Genomic DNA, 19,543 nt, shown 5'->3' on the forward strand with positions numbered 1-19,543 from the left:
GGTGTGTTGTGATTAAATGGTCATAAATGAGAGCTTAATCCTTTGTCTACATTTTACATTATAAAATATACCAGGATCAATCCATCGTTATTGTTTGCCTTCATTGTCTTCTTATGTTTTACAGAGAAGGAACAGGAAGAACTTTTTTTCCCCCTCAGTCTATTTTTTTTCCTCCAAGGTAGGTTTTATTTGCATTGAAAACTTACAGTCTGAAGAATGTCCCTGGTCCCTTGCCAATCTGGCAATTAACAGACAAAGATAAAAACACATCGGTTCAACGGACTAATATAAAACAATTCTTAACACCTTCAGGAAATATTTTTTTACAAATCCACCTACAAATGAGATGTATTCCCACTGCACTTGTCAGGTTCTGTGACAAAAGCTCATCTGCACACCCACAAAGGAGCACAAAAAGAAAATAGCAGGATGGGGAGCCTAAATAAAACCCTGCTCCAGCTGCTACCAGGCCCATCCCAGGGGCCATCAACCCATAAAAGTCTGCACCAGCCCAAAGGAGCCCAGGGGTACAAAGACAGGTGGGAACCTGAAATAAGGACTCAGAAAAAGGGACACCCTCCCTGGGTCCCTCCCAGGGCTGGTCCTGCACAGCCTCAGCCTCAGGTGTGAAACTTGCCCAGGTGAGTCAACCTTACCTTTGGGACTGAGATGTGTTGCTGCCTCGGGGCATGAGACACCTTATGGTGTGCAGGGGAAGCCACACAATATTAGCACAATGGTTAATTTTTTTGATTTCTTTGAAAAGATGGGCCTTAAACAAAAATAATGTAGAAAATAATAATGAAAAAACATTGAGAAACAAATCACCACACTACTACTCATCCCCCCACACTATAAATGTCCCAGTACACTGGTGTTTGACTCCTTTTTGATGCCTACTTTCCCAGAAAAGAAGTGCTCTGTACCAGCACCATGTTGAGGAGATCTTTGTTAACTTGTGTTACATATTGATGGTTCAGGATCCAGCTTTTCTGGTCTGTAACTCACATTAAGACCTTGGTGTGAAATGCACTCTCTACTTTGAGGTTGCCAGCATTTTCCAGACACAGCTTGTCAGGCAGAATAGCACAAAGGTAATAGAGAGCAGCATCCCTGTACAGAGATACTGCCAGCGTTCCATTCACAGCTTGAATTGCTCAAAGGTGCCAAAGTCCTTTAGACTCAAAACTCATATATTCTCCTGCCCTGTTGGAATCTGCAGTAGGACAACGTGACCCCCTTCAGCTCTCTCACGATTAATGGTGATCATCACAGAACCCTTCTACATCCCACAGTATTTTACAGCTGGAAACTCTATACTTCAAGGAGTAAGTTCAAGGTTTGCTGCAATATGACTTCTAGAAACTGTGCTGCACTAGAAAGGTCTCAGTGGAAGAACTGCAAGTGCCCGTTTTCAGAAGTACAGCTCAGATTCCTGCCCTGTAAATCCTCCAGAGATGAATTAGTTTCTCAGCTGAGCCACTGACAGCTATATTGTTATAAACCCTTTTGGCAACACCAACAGTGTGTCTCCAAGCATCCTTTCTGCCTTTTAGGGACTTTCTTCCTGTCCACATTCCTTGTGAGTAACTACTTGAGCAACTCCTGGTCTCAAAGCCCTGGCCTGCGAGAAGAGAGAAGGTTAAATCTTGCCTTACTGTACCCACAGAGGCCCAGAACAGTCTTGGAAGATATCATTCTAGGGCAACAAAAATATATCCCTGGAAAAATACACACAAATTTCCACCCCAGGTCTGGGCTTAGGCCTGGAGAGAAACAATGGAGGGGACTGTTTCACTCCAAACCACAGGCTCGTCTGCCCTACCCTGGCTCATCACTGGCTGCCTCCCACTGACTGGAGCTGGCTGACATTTAGAAAGAAACACTTCATTGGTCTGACACCTCACCAGAGACCTCTGGGCAAGAGGCTTTTGCTACATTAGACAGAGATGAATTACAAGACAGCCTGGCAGCCAGTCAGAGTTAAACACAGGACAGAAGTGTGGATGATGCTGGGACCCCCCTGTGAGACCTCTGGTCCATCTTCTTCAGCTCCAGCAGATCAGTCTCACCAGGCATTGAAGGCCGCATGTGGGCTGGAGACATGAGTGGGTGCTGCCTGTGCCCCAGCACATCCTCTGCCACGCCAGCTTGTCCACGGTATGACATCCACAGCTCTGGCAGGCAAAGGTGAGCCCTGTCCTTCTCAGACACCAAAAGCCACCACAGGACACAATTTTGGAAAGCACAAGCAAATCACACTAATCATATCAACAAAAGCATTCAGGAACCTTTAAGCCACGAGAAAAAGTAGCTTCAGACAAATTTGAAGGCAGGAGCTCTATTGTGCTTATTGAATTTGAAGCCAGCTATTGGCCAGTGTTTCATCTATCACAGTGAATAGAAGAAAAAAATGGAGGGGGTTTATGGAGCGTAACTGTATGGCATTTTAGGTGCCAGTGATCTGAAAAAAAATCATTACCTACTTGTGTCTTATCAATGAACAGGTTTGCCGGCAGGCTCGGGCTGGCCAGGTCGATAAGGAATCTCTCTGGTACTCTAGCACAGCCTGCCCTGACTTTCTGCATAACAGGTCTGGGTGGTCAGGGCAAGCTTTTTGTGCAAGATGTGTATGAGATTAACAGAAACTTGGGTGGGGAATTTGCATTCCGATGCTTCAAAATAAATATTTGTCTTGGTAGACTTTATCAGGCTTGTTGCTGAGTGGTCTGGAAACAAAAACTCCCTCACAGTGTTTGAAGAAATGACTGGAGGATCTGGCTCAGAAAAGGTCAGGAGTCTTTCTTTAACCTTGGATGCTGAGAGTTGCCACCTCTCACCATGGTGAAGACATTTTTTCCTCCACCACCTCCTCCTCCCTCGCATACCAAGAGTTGACTCCTGCAAAGGCTGGAGAAATCGTAGTGTTAATATCCAGGATTAATTGTGCTACAGTGTCCTCCATTTCCTACTCATGTGTTCAGGCCAAATGGGAAATTTTTCTTTGAATGCTACTGGAAGTGCTCTGACAGGTTGTCTGGCTCTAAAATCTTTTTCATGAGGTTCAACCAGACCAAGTACAGGGTCTTGCACCTGCACTAGGGCAACCCCCTCTACCAATAGAGACAAGAGGATGAAGGGATAGAGAACAGCCTTGAGGAGAAGTACTTAGGCTACTGGGGGAGCAATAGGTGCTCACAGGCCAGAAAGCCAGCTGTATCCTGGGCTGCATTAAAAGCAGCATGGCCATCAGCCTGAGGGAGGTGATTCTTCCCCTCTACTCTGCTCTGGTGAGACCCCACCTGGAGTGCTGCATCCAGCTGTCGGGTCCCCAGCACAGGAAAGACATGGACCTGTTAGAGTGAGTTCAGAGGAGGGCCACAAAAATGATCAGAGGCTGGAACACCTCCCCTATGAAGACAGGCTGAGAGAGTTGGGTTTGTTCATCCTGGAGAAGAGAAGGCTGTGGGGAGCCTCAGAGTAGGCTCCTAGTGCCTAAAGGGGGCTTATAAGAAAGATGGGGAGGGACTTTTTAGCAGAGCCTGTAGTGATAGGACGAGGAGAAATGCTTTTGGCCTGGGGGGAGCTCATCTGGGGGAGCTTGGCTCCCTCCCCTTCTGTCACCAGCTATGCAAGGACAACATTCACCCCGGTATCACTTATCACTTGGAAACACATAGATGACTGGGACTGTGGAGATAAACTCACGATCAATTTATTGCCAGTTGGAACTATAATGTGAATAAGCCACTGTTTATGTAATGGCCCTTTGTTACTGCATTCAGGCTTGGTATCATGCCAGCTCAAGGGAAAAATGCACTGATTACGTACCACAACTTTTCAGGTTAAGCCTAGTGTTAAGTTTTCCAGGTCAATACAGTGCCAACAGAGAACTCAGCTGCATCACACCATGAAACAACCATGAGATAAACTGGGAGAGGCCAGTGAAAAGGGTGATTAATTCAAACTTAACGGGCAGCTCCACTGCTGACCTGTTTATGGTCTGTTCCTTTAGACCAACCCTCGGTTCACTTTCAGGACAGAACAGGAACACTGGAATGACAGCACTGTCCAGCCAAGCAGTGAACAGTAGCACTCCAAGAGGCTGGAGTCTGCCAGGTCACACCAGGGATGTGTTGAAAAACAACACTGGAAAAGTAAGCTGCTGGTAGGAATTTGTTCCACAACCCCTGTCTTGCTAGAAAGTGATTTCAGAGGAGCCCTGCCTCCTTGAACACACTATTCATGAAAAAAATGGCATCTCTGCTTACCTGGTGGCACTTTATTTTCTTTTATCCCCTTCCCTAGAGACATACTGATGTTTTAAATAGTAAATATGTTGCTACAAGCTCTTAACAAATATTCTTTTCCTTCCTTATCCAGTAGTTTGCAGTGCTGGACACACTGCTGCATGAGAGCTTTTCTGTGGTGGGCCAATATCCACCAGTGGGTTGTGATGGGATTCTTTTGGCCAGCAGGATGAGAGCCCAAAGCTGTGGCAATGAACACAACTAACTTCATGGTGAAAATCCTAAACTAAAATTCACTCCCTCACTAAAATTCATTCACTCTGTTTCTGTGAATTACTTTACTTCAAAGAGTTCTTTGAAAACATCAAAGCAGACAACTGGACGCATAAAAATTGCTGTTGAGTTTTGTTGACAAACTTTGGTGTCAGAGTCCATGGTGGACAGAGTGCCCCTGTACTCTCACATCCTTCCCTCTCACATGCCTTTAGGTGATTTGTAGGCTGGGATCAAAGCTCAGCTACCCTTTGCTTGGGAAAAAAAAGACTTATCAAAGGGATTTCCAGACACCTCTATGTGATTGCACCTAGAGGAATTTTTAAGTGGTTCATGATAGGACAAGTGTACAATTGGAGCTGGTAAGGAGTTTCTCAAGCACAATTTATTTTTACTTCTATTTTGTTTCAAATCAGTTTGTCAAAATTGAATCTATTTTCCATCTTGATTTTCTGTTTTAAAAAACTTTCAAAAAAGGATCTTTGACATCTTAAATGAAAAAAAAATTAGTTTTCATTTTACAAAAAAACTTCTTGTAGAAAATGTGTAATTTATGGTAATTAAAGCAAAACATTTAGAAACTCAAAATAAAAAAAAAAAAAACAAGTAACAAGAAGAAAAAAACCCTAAACAACAAAAAAAAGCTCTATTTTCACTCCTGGTAAGAGAGAGATGAGAAAAATTATCGCTTATTCTTTTTGGTTTTACCTTCATATTGGGATGACTATGGATTTTTTTTAAAGTCTTGCTCATTCCCAGAGACAGTAAAAATTCAAATACATAGAGACAAATTAACGATGGCAGCAGCAGTAGTAGAAATAGAGGCAAGCTAAAAGTATTGCAGAAGTGAATTCCTGTATATACATTTGTTTTAATTTCATAGGGTTACAGGTGAGGATATAGGATTATTTCAGATTGCAGAACACTGAACTAAAGGTCTGTGTAGTGGGTTGACCCTGGCTGGATGCCAGGTGCCCATGGTGGATATGGGGAACATCTTTTGGCAGCTTCTCACAGGAGCCAGCCCTGTAGCCCTACTCCATCTCCACCACCAAAACCTGACCTCTCAGATCCTGTAAAACCGCAGGTGTTTTGCTACACTGTAAATATCCAGCTCAAAAATGTTCACCAATCTATTTCTTAGTTAAAACTGTAGGGAAATGTATGTGGCTATAAATACAGTTGCTCACGACTTCTAAGAATGTGTCGCAAGGAGCTCTAATTTCTGATATTAAGAGAGTGATTAATACACTGCAGGAACCCTCATGGTATTACTATTCTAAATACAGAGAAAGATTAGATGGCAATCACGATAATACTGATGGCATTGTCAATAATTCCTAAAACCTAGGAAACGTTTCCATGCCCGTGTGAGCATCTCTGACTCTCTGCACCGGGATTCCTGCCCTGAAGCAACACCAAGCAGTTGTTGGCACTGTGAGGCTATTAACTAGAGCTCACGCTGATGGGATCCTCGTTAAACCAACTGCATTTCTCTTACAATCGATGGCACCATCTGACACGGCTCTGCATTAAACATTTATTCATCGGGCAGACTGAATTCGCTCTGGAGAAGATTTAATGACACCATAGAGATTTTCTCATTCATTAACCTGGGATTTACATTTAGCCTTTATGGTGCTACAAAGGTGTCAAACTACCCACAATTAAATTCAGAGGTGTTTTAGCATCTATGCATAGTCTGGACCTGGCAGCCACTACAAACTATGGTAAGTACAAAATAATACTCCCAAGTTTTCTGTCTACTGTGCACACTACTTTAAGCTTGGCAGCCACAGAAAGTTTATAAGAAGTCTATAAATAATACAATAAAATGTATCACAGATATGAGTAACATATTTGATAATTAATATACTGTGTTACAAGCCAGAATTACAAAGTCATTAGGCAACCACTTTAATTGATGGATCATTTATGTCCCTAATAGGTGTACTTGACCTGTTTGGATCCAATTGTACTGTGTGTACCAGCCTGGGTATTATCCAGCCTCTAGTTGTATGGTGACGTTCCCATTCCAGCTTTTGCTGTGTATCTACAATGGAGTTGACAGTCAAGAAGGAAATTAATGATTCAGACTGACTTTTATCTAGAGGACTGCTAGATCTCAGCTTATCTCTAGTACCTGATAGATATAAGTAGCTGCCCAGAGCAGATCATATTCATATGGCCCTTTGGTGTTCCATAGGTAGAAGTTTTGCTTTGGACTACGTGGGAGCCTGGGCACAGAAAAACCACAGGTTTTCAGTGAAGAAGAAATTTTGTCTACTTGTCTGGAACTTTTAAAATGTTTTTAGAGAAACAAAGATTAGCATACATCAAAGTCACACAGAAAAGGCTTCCCATAATCCTGAATATGAAGATATGTCAAGAGCTGCGTGCAAAATGGATTTGCATACATCAGAACTGCACATACAGCCACTCAGCTGGGCATCCTGAAGTGCATTAAAAATGGTAATACTGAGTTTTGTGGGTGCTGATAATTGAATGATGGAGAAACACACAGAGATGTGTGTAAAACTGTAGCATCTTTTCCACTTGTCTTACTCAGATGGCTCAAACATAAACAGGGAGGCTGCTAAGGTAGCCAGCAATCCTTGAATATTTAAGGGCTTTCTGGTTCAAAGAGAAATTCAAAGTATCACTTAGCCATACAGAAATAATTAGCAAAGGAAGATTTAATTTTGTAGTATTCAAATTTTCAGTTCTAAAATGGCCTCATACTATCACCCACTGATTTTGTAAAAGCATTTGCCCAGTTGGTGGTGCATTAGAAAACCAAGAACTTTTTCTTCTGCATCAAGAAAAGATAAACACCACTCTTACATGGGCTGGTTTAGTGCTGACCAGAAGCCCCATCTTCAGCCTTGGTGTCACTATCCTTAAGCGACCATAACTGTATCAGCACTATGTCAGCACAAACCCTACAGCGGGACAACATCTAAAGCTAAATTCCATCTTTGGGTTCAAGGTCACATCTCCCATTCAAACACTGAGAACTGGATCACACACTCATCGCAATATCCTTTCCCCATCTAAAACATCCTTCCATTTTCAGTGGGACAGGGATGCTTTTTCTTGGTGTTGCAAGGTTTTGTGCTTATGACTATTGCAATGAATGTGATCGTGTTCTCACTCACTCTGATGAAAAATTTCATGGTAACCTTTAAAATGGAGCTTACAAAAATGTCACTGCTTGCTCTAGCAATAAAGCTCCTGGCAAGTTTTAATGGGCACAGTGTTAAAAACTAACGGTCCCCAATGACTGCAGGCAGCAGGAACCTGGGGCTTTGGGTTTTCTCTTAAATGAGCCACCCATTTGTGTCAAAAAGTTTGCTTTGAAAGTGGAAGCTACGATATTTTTATTTGTGCTTTGCCTTTATCAAGCAAAGGAAAAAGTCATATTAGCTTTAATTAAAATCTCTCAAGGATTTGCAGGGAACTGTATAAGAAGAAACTCTGGAAAATACGCTGTTCTGCTTGGCTTGGTTTTAAACAGGGAAAGACGAGTTTTTAATCTCTTTTCACTACGCCTTTCTTGCTCAAAAATAAAAAGTGAATGATGAAAAATAATGACTGCATCCAAAGGGAAGTCATTACAAATGCAACTTAGACATTCCCAGAGGAGAACTGACCTATGACTTCTTATGGAGGCAATGCAGCATCCCTTGGAGGGCATCACTTTTTCTAAGTTACTCTAAAAGGAGATGAGAGTCCCCAGCCCCAGAAGTGTTGTCACACTCAGCGGCAAGGTGTTGATCCAGTATGTGGTACTTGTTGTTGCCGGGGAGTTCCCATCCTTAGGAAAAGAAAGTGGATACCAGGGGCTGCTGTACCACAATAGGTTGCTGGATCTTTGTTTTTTTTTAAAAGACGAAGTTTCCAAGTTTCCAGTCACCAGCATTACTGCTGCTGAGCTGTTTCCAACTTGCAGCTGATGGAAATTGTTCTCATTTTTACTGCCTTCTGTATTTCTTGCTTCTGAATTTCATTGATCTGCTCTGGTTTACATGCACAGCAGCTTTGGTTCATCTCTGATTTGTATGGGAATCAGTGAGGAAAGTGAGAGAGACAGACAGCAGTGGGGTTCACAGCGACAGCATGTGGCATATGGAGGCAAATGATCTTCCATGAATATTACAAATATCTGCAGTAATTTCTGTTCATGGAGCTATCAGCTGGAAAGGTAGTTGAGGAGAGGACTGTTTACCCCTCACAACCGCTCAGAGAAGTGCAATTCCTGGCTGACACCCGGAACTGAGACGGTTTGGCTTTAATTCTGGACGTTTGTTCATAGACTCGTGGGAGGCTCAGCTGGGTGAGGTGCTGAGAGGTTTCCTCCCATGCAAAAGCAGCACCAGTCAGTTACACAGAGCTAATAGAAGATTTTTTAACTCCTTCTCTGCAAACAACCAGTAGAGGAAATTCTCCTGCTTCTCTGAGCAATTTGTTACCATTACAAGATCATAAGACAACAGCAAAAAACATGCTTCCCCAGAGTCCTATTTGATTAACAAAAGAAGAAATTGAAACAAGCCCAGCCTTCAGATGAAACACTGTGCTGCGATCCTTTCAGTCCTGAATCAAAATCAAAGTCTTGGGGATCACCTGAGAGCATCCCCCTGCAGCCTGCAAGCATCCCCCTGCTGTTGAAGCTGCACCCTGGCTTGCACAGCGGTGCAGGGGGGCAAGAATCACAGAAACATTTAGGTTGGAAAAGACCTCTGAGGTCATCAAGTCCAACTGTTAGCCCAGCACTGTCATATCCCTAAGTAGCACATCCACATGTTGTTTGAACACTTCCAGGGATGGTGATTCCACCACTTCCCTGAGCAGCCTGATCCAATGATTGGCAGCCTTTTTGATGAAGAAGTTTTTCTAACTATCCAATCTTAATGTCCTCTGGCACAGTTTGGGGCTGTTTCTCCTCATTCTGTCTCTTGTGACTTGGAAGAAGAGACTTACCCCCATCTTATCTCAAGTTGGCCAGATATCTTTAAAAGAGTGCAGAAATACCAAGCTAATTAAGAAATTAAGACGTCTTCCTGATGAGCAAGCAAACAAAGAAAAACCCTAATAGTCCTAGAAATAAAAAAAAGGCACCAGACTCGAAGTGACAAAATCAAGGTGGCATTTGTGGTTACCTCCTCCTTTCAGGTAGTCGAAGAGAACGAGAAAGTCTCCCCTCACCCTCTTTTTCTCCAGACTAAATGAACCAGGGGGAATGTCTCCCTGGTTCCAGATACAGGTAGATTGGGAAATAGGCTCAGCCTGTGATCCCATCCCTTATTTACAGGACATCACTCTATGGTGGGAAAGATAGCAAAAGTCCTGGGATGCCACTGTCCAGGTGGTCAAGTGAAGAGGAGGGTGTAGGCTGAGCAGACTGCACACAGTACATAGTCCACAGGGACAGCAGGGGCCACGCTGTACTTTGGGGAGGCTGAGTTTGCTCTCAAGCACATACCAAACTTGTTAAACTATGTTTCCATAACTTGCCTTCCTTTCCTTCATCCTCATCTTTTTACTTCAAGGTAATGGAAGAAAGAAAAGGTACAAGGAAAGAGGATTTGCCTGGATTAGCTGGGAGCAGGAAGGGTCTGGGAGCAGGTTTACTGACCTGCTGACAGGGCTTACCATTGGAATTAACCCTTATATGGGTCATGCTGCTGCCTGCAAGGAGGGTGGGAGGAACACAGAGATATCTAAATTTCTGCTGCTTTGAACCAAACCAACCTCCCACTGTGAGAAAACCCTTTTTATACAGCAAGGTATGAAAAAAAGGAGAGACACTGCCCTTTTTTCCTCCCCATAGAATTTTATTAGAATCAGAGAACCGTTTTGGTTCAAAATGACCTTTAAAGTTTGTCTAGTTCAACCCCTCTGCAATGATCAGGGACATCTTCATCTAGATCAGCTTGCTTAGAGGTCCATCCAACCTGGTCTTGAATGTTTCCAGGGATGGGGCATCTACCACCTCTCTGGGCAACCTGTGCCAGTGTTTCACCACCCTCATCCTAAAAATTTCTTCCTTATATCTCGTCTGAATCCATCCTCTTTTAGTTTAAAACTACTACCCCTTGCCCCAGGGCTAGAGGCCTTAGGGTGTTTCTGGTGCCCTTTAACTCATTAAAGTAGGGTTGGGTCTGCAATATCACCCATGGAATGAAACATGATTTACAGTTCAACTTGTTCAACACCGGTAGGATAAAAATGGAATTTGCTTTCAGAAATAGCTTTACAAAACCCATGGAAGTGAGCTGCACGTTTGGTGGCTAGGCTCCCTAGCATCCTCACAGCAGGCAGAGGGAATGAAGAAGTTTTGCAGCCCCACCAGTGCTACTGGGGAGGAATAAAGCTCCTTTGCTGCCCAGATACCTGTCAGCAATATCCCCCCTATGCAGGTGAGGTTCCTGTAGGTGATTTCTGCCCCAAGTCCAGACAATATGGCTCTGTAAGAGCACACATGGTGTGTACATGTTCTCCTGTCTCCAGGATACCTAGTCCTAGTGTCTAAAGCTTTTGGCTTGGTAGGTGTTGCACATTACTTCAAGTTGGCCAGACATCTTTAAATGAGTGCAGAAATACCAAGCTAATTAAGAAATGAAAATAGACCTGTCTTCCTGATTGGCAAGCAAAGAAAGAAAAACTCTAATAGTCCTAGACAGAAAAAAAAAAAAAGCCAGACTTGAAGTGACAAAATCCAGGTGGCATTTGTGGCTGTGCAATGATAAACAAGTAATAGCCACAGCACTTGCTGCTTCCATTTGGGATACTCCACATGAGACTTCTGGGGTATGAGTTTCCAGATATGCTAAACATCCACCCCTCACTGTTTTCCACAATTTTTGTCACTCAATGCCCACAAGTAGCCAGAGTAGAATCCTTCAGGATTGGTTTGCCTTTCTTCAAACTGAGAACCACACAATTTACCCCAGTTTTCAGTAACATTCAGCTTTGGTCTGACAGCATCTCTTGCCACACTCGTGCACGGACATCACACATCCTGCAGCTGAGACAGGGCCTCGCTACTGCTTTTGAAGCACACTGAGAAGGTGTTACAGAAATGGACTGATCAGCTCTGTTTTCATTTCCTGACCCACTGAAGCTCTCCTTTGATTTGGGAGGAGTAACTCCTCAGAGAGCAAGGTAGCACAAAACAAGAGGGTTATTCAACTCCCATGACAACTATTCACAACAAGCCTTTTTTTTAGTAATTCTTCCAAATACTGCACTGCAAAAGACATGTTGTTGCCAGCTCTGCTTTACAGATGGGGAAGGGGTCAGTAAGCCTGTGGGCATTCATTTTATTCTTACCCTTACAGAGCCTGAGGCAGAAATGTAACATCCATCCCTGGCTCCCAACTCTGCTACTGAGTCCGCTCCTCTTGCCCACTGCTGCTCAGCATTTTGAAGGTTAATCAGTAGGAATGGGAAGATGGTGCAGTAGCAGAAATGTTACTTTGCCCTCTGCAGCCCCTTCACACCTCCAACCTTCAGCTTTTTCAGGGCTGTGTTTCAGCTTGAGTCCTCCAAGCACTTGTTAGGCAGCCATCGCTGGCAGGAGTAAAAATTAGTTTAAGATGCAGTTGGCTGCTGTTTCCATCGCTCTTTGCCAGCTCCCTCAGCAGATTTCCTGGCATACTGGGCCACAGTTGGACTGAGGGAGAAGCACAAGCCATGCAAGGGCTACTGGTAAGGGCCATTTAGTTTGCAAATGCACGGGTAGCTATCTTAGCACTAAGCAGGTAATAGGAGAGTCAAAACATAAAAATGCATTTTAAGGCGTCTTTAATCCAATTCACATCCTTGTGCATTTGTTTGACTCAGTGAGTCAAGATGAGTTCAGTCAAGCTGAGTTTTGTGGTTTCATTTACGATCACCGGATGGGAAGTGCTGCACCCTGTCGGCCCTGCCGGCAGTGCACAACCTGCAGGCACTGCAGTCACTCCTCCATCATCAGCAGTGGGAGTCTGGGGTTCCACCAGAGACCTTATGTCCCCCTATTCCCAGCTGAGTTGGGACATTAGGCCCTCTTGCAACTTCTAAAGGCTCTCATTTTGCAGTGGCTTCCATGGCTCCTGCTGCAGATCTTTCCTGTTCCTACATGCCTTCACTGACACCAGCAGAGCTGCTAATTTGAATTACTGTCCCCTGCCTCCAATACAATAATCCTTACCTGTACAAACTCCAGGGTTAAGGGGTTGCATGCTGCTTTTTATAACTTTACCACCAACTCAGTTTTTAAGAGCCTTTTCCTGCACTGTTTTTAAGAGTCTGTTTTGTCCACTCTGCAACTTGATTGCATTGCTACGGTAGTATTACTAAAAAAGTAATTTCTTTTTCTTAAAAAAAAATAAAAAATCAATAATTGGCATTGCTGTGTGAGGTCTCTGACATTAATTATAAATAAATGTTAGACCTACTAAAATAAGAAATCAAATTTACAACAGCAGGCTGCATGCTGCTGCTGAAGCCTATGTGGCTGCCATGATACAGATACGAAATATAAAGTCTTGAGGACTGCAGTTTGCATTTTATTGCCAAGGAAAATGAATGTGTAAATAGCAATAAAATGCACAATTATTTAGCACAAAGCCAAAAGGCTCCACAGCATTTATAGGCTGATGGATAGCTTGCCTCTCTGCTCTAATTTTCCATAAAACAAGGAAGACAAGAACAAAGGAAAATAAACAATGGTTCCTGTCACTATGATTAGCTGCAAGCGCCAGGTGAGAGCAGCCGGTCTCTGAAGAGGGTAACACTGAGCTGCTTCAGCTGCTTTTTGCTTCAGGGATTGAGTCCGGATTGCAGTGCTGCTTGGCAAAGGCAGCTGAGTGGGAGCTGGGCAGGGAGGTAGGATTGCTGTTCCCAGGGTTCTCATGTGCCCCATCCATGATGCCTCCAGCAGAAGGACAGAGCAGCCGCTTGGGGTGTGGTAAGGGCTTCGTGCCTGCAGCAGGAAGAGAGGACTATTAGGCCCTCTGTAACAGATTGGAAAAAAAGGCGTTTGGACTCGATAACCTTAGAGGTCTTTTCCAACCTTAATGACTCTATGATTCTATGAAAAGGTTGCTGGCACAGCAGTCGGCTCTCAGGGGCATCACCCATGACATGAGGAGAGGCTGGGACAAAAATGGGGGGGACAAAAAGGTAAAAGTCCTTCAATGACATCTGTTAAAAAGCAAGGAGGGAGGGAAGCATTTGAAACAGTTTATGGGATAAAGTAAGCTGCAGACAGAGAGAGAGCTACCAGCTGGCTCCCTGGCTGTGATTCCATGACCTGTGGCGATGCCTGCAAAGGAGCCGCAGGGTTTCATGCTGGGTCCTGGAAGCAGGAGCTGGTTTGCCTGGCACCAGTCACCATAGTTATCTGCTGCCTCCACCTGTATCTAGAAGACACCATGCTATTGTCATCCACCCTATTCAAGAGCATTTTAGAGTGTGACACAGGTATTATCAACTTGGGTTTTATTTGGGTTTTTTTCTACCTATGTGTGTCCACGTAGGCATACAAGCCCAAATTTCACATACTACCTTTCTCTGGGGCAGAGAAGTCACGTGCAGCTGCTCACATTTGCACAACCCCTTTTAGGTCACTGAGGTTGCAAAAATATGAATCTGGTGCTTAGTGTGATATTAGCCACAGGTTCCTTATGCAGACAGCAGTACTCTCGCAAAGGGCAATAAAAGTAACCTGGTGATGATGGAGAAGCTGAATGGACATGGATAAGCTCTGGGATCATTCCTCACAAACAGCCAGGATAAGAGCCAGGGTGTGCAGTTCCAGTCTGTCACTGAGACACATGCCTCAATCTCATGCTTTCAACTCACACTTGTAATTTTGAAGTTAAATTCCTCCACTGAGTGATCATGGAGCAGGCACTCACTGGCAACGTGGGGACTCTTGCTGTGGTGGGTTGACCAGTACAGGTCAGGTGCCCACCAAAGCCACTCTTGTCACTGCCCTCCTCAGCTGGATAGAGGAGAGAAAACACAATAGAAGGCTTGTGGGATAAGGACAAGGAGAGATCACTCACCAGTTACTACCACAAGCAAAACAGACTCAACCTGGGGATAAGACTAGCATGATGAGAAATAAAACCAAATCTTAAAACACCTTCTCCCCACCCCTCCCTTCTTCCTGGGCTCAACTTCACTCCTGATTTGTCTCCCTCCTCCCTACCAGCAGTGCAGGGAGACGGGGAATGGAGTCTTCAGTCAGTTCATCCCATGTCTCTGCCACTCCCTCCTCCTCAGGGAGCTACTCCTGCACAGTCTTTTCCAACATGAGTCCTTCCCATGGGCTGCAGTTCTTCATGAACTGCCCCATTGTGGGTCCCTTCCACAGGGTGCAGCCCTTCAGGAACAGACATCAGTGACCTCAGTGTCTGCAGAGCTACTACTCTTACATATTCCCACTCCTCTCTCCACTGGCTGCTGTTGAGCAACTTTTTTCTTTCTTAAATATGTCAACCCAGAGGCACTACCACCACTGCTGATGGGCTTGGCTTTGGTCGGTGGTGGGTCCATCTTGGAGCAGGCTTGGCACTGGCTCATGGGGGGAAGCTTCTAGCACCTTCTCACAGAAGCCACACCTGTAGTCCCCCTACTGCCGAAACCAAGCAAATCTGCCAAGCAAATCCAAGAGATTTGCATTCTCACGTGCTGGGCTCCTAATTTAGACACCGAAATTCAGTGCCTGAGGAGAGGCAGCGTGAGTAATCTGGAGTGCAGAGGAAGGAGATACATTAGCTGACAACAAACACAGAGATTTTTTTCACTGCTGGACTTCTCAGTGTATTTTGAGCCTGCTCCAAGTTCACGTAAAGCCAGCGGAGTCTTTCAAATTATTTGCACCAGCTATTTTATCCAAAGTCCCATTTTAAAAAATTAAGGATGAATTTTAGTATTGCTCCTGTTTATAACAGTGGAAATTTTGTGAAGGACAACTTCTATATTCAACAGAATCAGTACAAAAGAATCCAAAATAACAGAATGGAGAGAAGTGCTTTCTATTCACATCTACTCCACTCACTTCAATGAGAATTCCAGAAGCAGGTCCTGCAAGAAGGAAATTATTACTCTTGCTAGGGGAAATGTCCTGTGAAGGACTCTTGATGTGGCTTGTCAGACCTTGTTCAGAGCACAAAGCCAGCAGAAAAGGTTCAAGTAACATGTGCAATAAATGCAACATCTTTCATCAATTACCAAGCTACAATGTAAAATCAAAAGTAAAATGCTAAATACCAAGTTCTGTGTTTTCTCAAACATTTCCCTTCATAAGAGTAAAAAAATATATAAATCAAGTAATCATCAGTTGGACTGTGTACTTGGATTTGAAAGCAGATAATAAATAGTACATCCGTCTTTCACTTATTAACATAACTAAGCTCATTGCATAATATCTGCTTATTTTTGGAAAGCAGTCCTTTTTACCTGTTCCAATAGCACATTACTGAGTTGGCAAGAAGCACGAGTTTTTGAGTGAATAAGAGAATTTCTTCAGTTTGAACTCACTTGCCAAAAATTTCGTCTTGAAAGTCTGGGTCTCCAATTAAACAACTTTTTCTTTTTTTTTGGAAGGACAAAGTCCCCTTGACTCAAAAGTTCCTTTGTTATAGTCCCCTCGACCAGCTTTGCCATTGTTTCCATTTCATTTGGCTATGTGTGATGCTGTCAGTTTATTTATCTCACAAATGATTACAAAGAACATTTTGGTAGAGTAGACTGTTCTGCCAGATCAAACACTCAGAGTGTTGAGAAGACACATCTCCTCCCATCTATCTTTGCTCAGGACAAAACCTGTAGCTCCAAACCAGGGGTTAGACTGTCAGAAAATGGTCCATGATTGTTATTATCCTGTGCCCTGTGCTGGTTCTGCTCCATGAAGCTGAAGGCTTAATCCTGAACCATGCAGAGGATGAACCTCCCAGAACACCCTGATTGGCCTTGAGCCCTAAGACATCTCATTTCTGTCCCTCTGACAGACCTGCAACAGCTGAGGATTTCCTGCAAAGTTTTGATGGCTTCTCTGCACTGTTCTGTGCTTGCTCTCAGTAAGTCCTATTGTGGCTGTCATCCAGTGTTTATATTCCTTAGTTCAAGTCTCATAAAAAGCCCAATTGCTGGTCTTGGAATGATAAATCAGCATTTCAGAATTTACTCTTGCTTCCATGCAGTGCTATCAATCATGTCCAATATATATTTTCTAGTGCTTCTCTTTTCCTTAACCTCATTATTGTACAAAACAGTGCTGGGGGAGAGAACTCCGGCATGTATCTGAATACCAGCAATTATTATAAGATTTGAGAGTTTAGGGCGTTGGATTAAATCTGTATCTCTGAGTGGGATTCTCAGGATTTTATGAAGACAACAAAGCCTCAGGATGCCTTAGCCCTTTTGTGCTCAAAAATTGACAGAAAGGAAAAGACCCAAAATCTTTCTGACTGCTCAGCCTGGTTTTGTAGCAGCAAGGGAGAGTCAATACTGCCCAAATACATTAGCACAACAAATAAGGCACTAGTTGGCGATTTAAGTGGCTCTTAATGTCCCTCTGCAACACTGCAATGTGCTGTCATCATGACAAGCCAGGCACCAGATGCCTTTATTTTAATTGCACTGAAGAGATACTGGTCCCATCGAAGGCTCTGCCCAAAGGCAAGACTGATCACAGCTCCTCCCTGGGCAACTGCTGCTCTGAGATGTCATTTTCCCCAGCACTGAAAAATGTTTCTAGTTCAAAAATTCATGGCATGGATTCAAATGTCTCCCAGTAGCTCTTTCAACCACAGCCACAAATATGGTTTCACTCTTCAAATGCTGCACTGGCAGCAAAATCAAAGCTTTACCACTACTCGACTGTTCCAGTTTGGAAACAAATTTTATAGCCAAGATTTCCCCAGTCAACCTAATTCCCACTAGCCAAAAATCATAATAATCTGTCCAGAGGAAGGCAATAGTCTGAATCTGTCCACAGCAAAGTAACCCCTTGATTTTGGTACTCTTGTGAACTTTTCCCCAAAGGTAAATTTCTCTACACGTGAATCATTACACCAAACCCTTCTGTCTTCTGACCTACCATTGAACCACCTAGGAGACAGCATTTAAATGCAAGAAGGTAAAACAATAGTATTGACTGTCCTTTGTCTGGGTTTATTTAATTCTGTAAAGCAAACAGTTTGTGTGAATTGCATTCCTGGTAATAAAATCGTCTTGCACATTTGCTTATAGAGGGTCACCAGGGAGAGCAAATGCACCTGTACTCAGCAATAAATGTTTGATTCTGTGTTGCACAGCAATTATTCAAAATGAGAGAGACTATTGGATCCAAGATTGCTGCCCTTTAGGACTAACCTGTCAAGACGCATAGCTCTGTACTTATCCAAGTGAATTTCATCTCCACAGACTTATTACTGGGTGATATTCCAGTCTTTCAGTCCAAGTTGCACCTAGCTTGAAAAGAACATTTGACTACTAGACTGCCTTTTCTTTGTTATAAGGAGCATTGCTTTTTTTATCATTATCATTTTTATCAATATGCCATAGCATGTGAAAGGAGCAAAATTTAAAATGCATGGGTGGTTTATTCTGAGAGGACAGAGAAAGACAGGGATTTCAATTTAATCACCCCTAAAATTGCTTCTTCCCTGGCTTTAAAAATACTGTAGCTTTAGTCATCAAGGGGAAGTCATGATGCTGGCATATATTTATTTTCTTGGCTTTTTGGACTTACTTTGGAAATTTATCATGAATCTGGTATTTTTCTCTCTTCTTAAATTAAACAAGGAGTCACTAATATATTTTATAAATATATCCCTCTGTAGATACTTTCTTGACATTTATTACTTATCTAGGCTTGCACTCATATACTTTTATATATTCCTCAGCAAAGAGAAATATAACACAATTCCACCGAGCTTTAGTGCACCCAGAGCTGTGAGCCACTTCCCCTTAAAGTAAGATTTAATCAACGCAGCATCACCTCAACCCTGACCAGATGATCAGTCACCACGGCTTTGAATAATATCTTGGGAAGTCTGAGCTTACAGACAATTACAGACCACTTAATCACCAAATTTAATCAAGATAATAATTAGGCAGTGCATCCTGCTTAATGCACAAGGATGTGAGCCTTCCAGCTCCCGCTGCCAGATCGGAACTGAGCACAGGAATGAGGTAAAGAATCAGTGAAGTCAACAGACTATATCTTTAATGATAGAAGAAAAACTAAACTCAGCTTGCCAAGTCCCTAAGAAATCCAGTTCCTTGTGCCAGTTGAAAACCCAAGCCTATGTGATTCTTTCAACAAGCTATTTCTTCAGAAGACCAATTTATTATTTTGTATTTGACCAGGCTTGAGAGATAAAACTCAGAGCCCTGGTCAGTAGGTGCTCTATTGGTGCTTAGCAAGCACTTTCTGCTCACATAAACCCTGCTCTGCCGAATGGATAAAGGGGGAAAGGAAAAGCTCAATTAGGCGACTTTTTGAAGGTCAAAGTGAAGAATATAATTCTGTCAGTCATCTCAGCCACTGTACTACACTGCCTCTGTTGCGTCAGCACTGTAGGTCTAAGGAAAGTGTTACAAGACTCTGTTGTTAATAAATTTTTTGAAGCACCTCATATTTACTGTAAGCTAAGCAAAGTCACTTTCTGTGATAGATGCTATTAAGAAAATTTTTCCATATTTTCCTCTGACTTCAAAGTGCCACGTGAGTTTTCTTGTTAGAGCCTGGTGACATCCACATGTCACTGAACTAGAGGAACAGTGGCAGCAGCAATGCATCTGTAAATATTAAAAAGCCCAGAAACATGAAGGCTTGGAAGAAATAATGGAGGGGTGTAGAAAATTGACCACGCCCATTTCCAAATTCTACAAACCCTCTGGGTTAAAAATAGGATGAAAAATGTATAATTTGTATTTTTTTTTTCTTTTAAACCACTGGGGATACTGGCTAATATTTTAAATTCAAAAAGTGAATAACTTCTGATAGTGACCAG

General features: G+C 43.1%; 1 protein-coding gene across 2 annotated transcripts in view; it reads right to left on the reverse strand.

Moving 5' to 3' along the window:
- The window catches only part of ST3GAL1 (ST3 beta-galactoside alpha-2,3-sialyltransferase 1), a 73,424-nt gene that overhangs the window by 25,517 nt on the left and 28,364 nt on the right, over positions 1-19,543 (reverse strand). The window contains exon 1 of one of the 2 annotated variants that reach the window (XM_039389078.1): positions 11,859-11,946. The exons of the other annotated variant lie outside the window; for it this stretch is intronic. The gene's annotated coding sequence lies outside the window, so the exon portion shown is untranslated. Of the gene's footprint in view, positions 1-11,858; positions 11,947-19,543 lie in introns of those variants that run through there. 2 annotated transcript variants of the gene reach the window in all.

The sequence above is a fragment of the Pipra filicauda genome, unplaced genomic scaffold, assembly GCF_003945595.2.
Source record: "Pipra filicauda isolate LSUMZ 115617 unplaced genomic scaffold, ASM394559v2 scaffold6_size6359152_pilon, whole genome shotgun sequence".
Classification (NCBI taxonomy): domain Eukaryota; kingdom Metazoa; phylum Chordata; class Aves; order Passeriformes; family Pipridae; genus Pipra; species Pipra filicauda.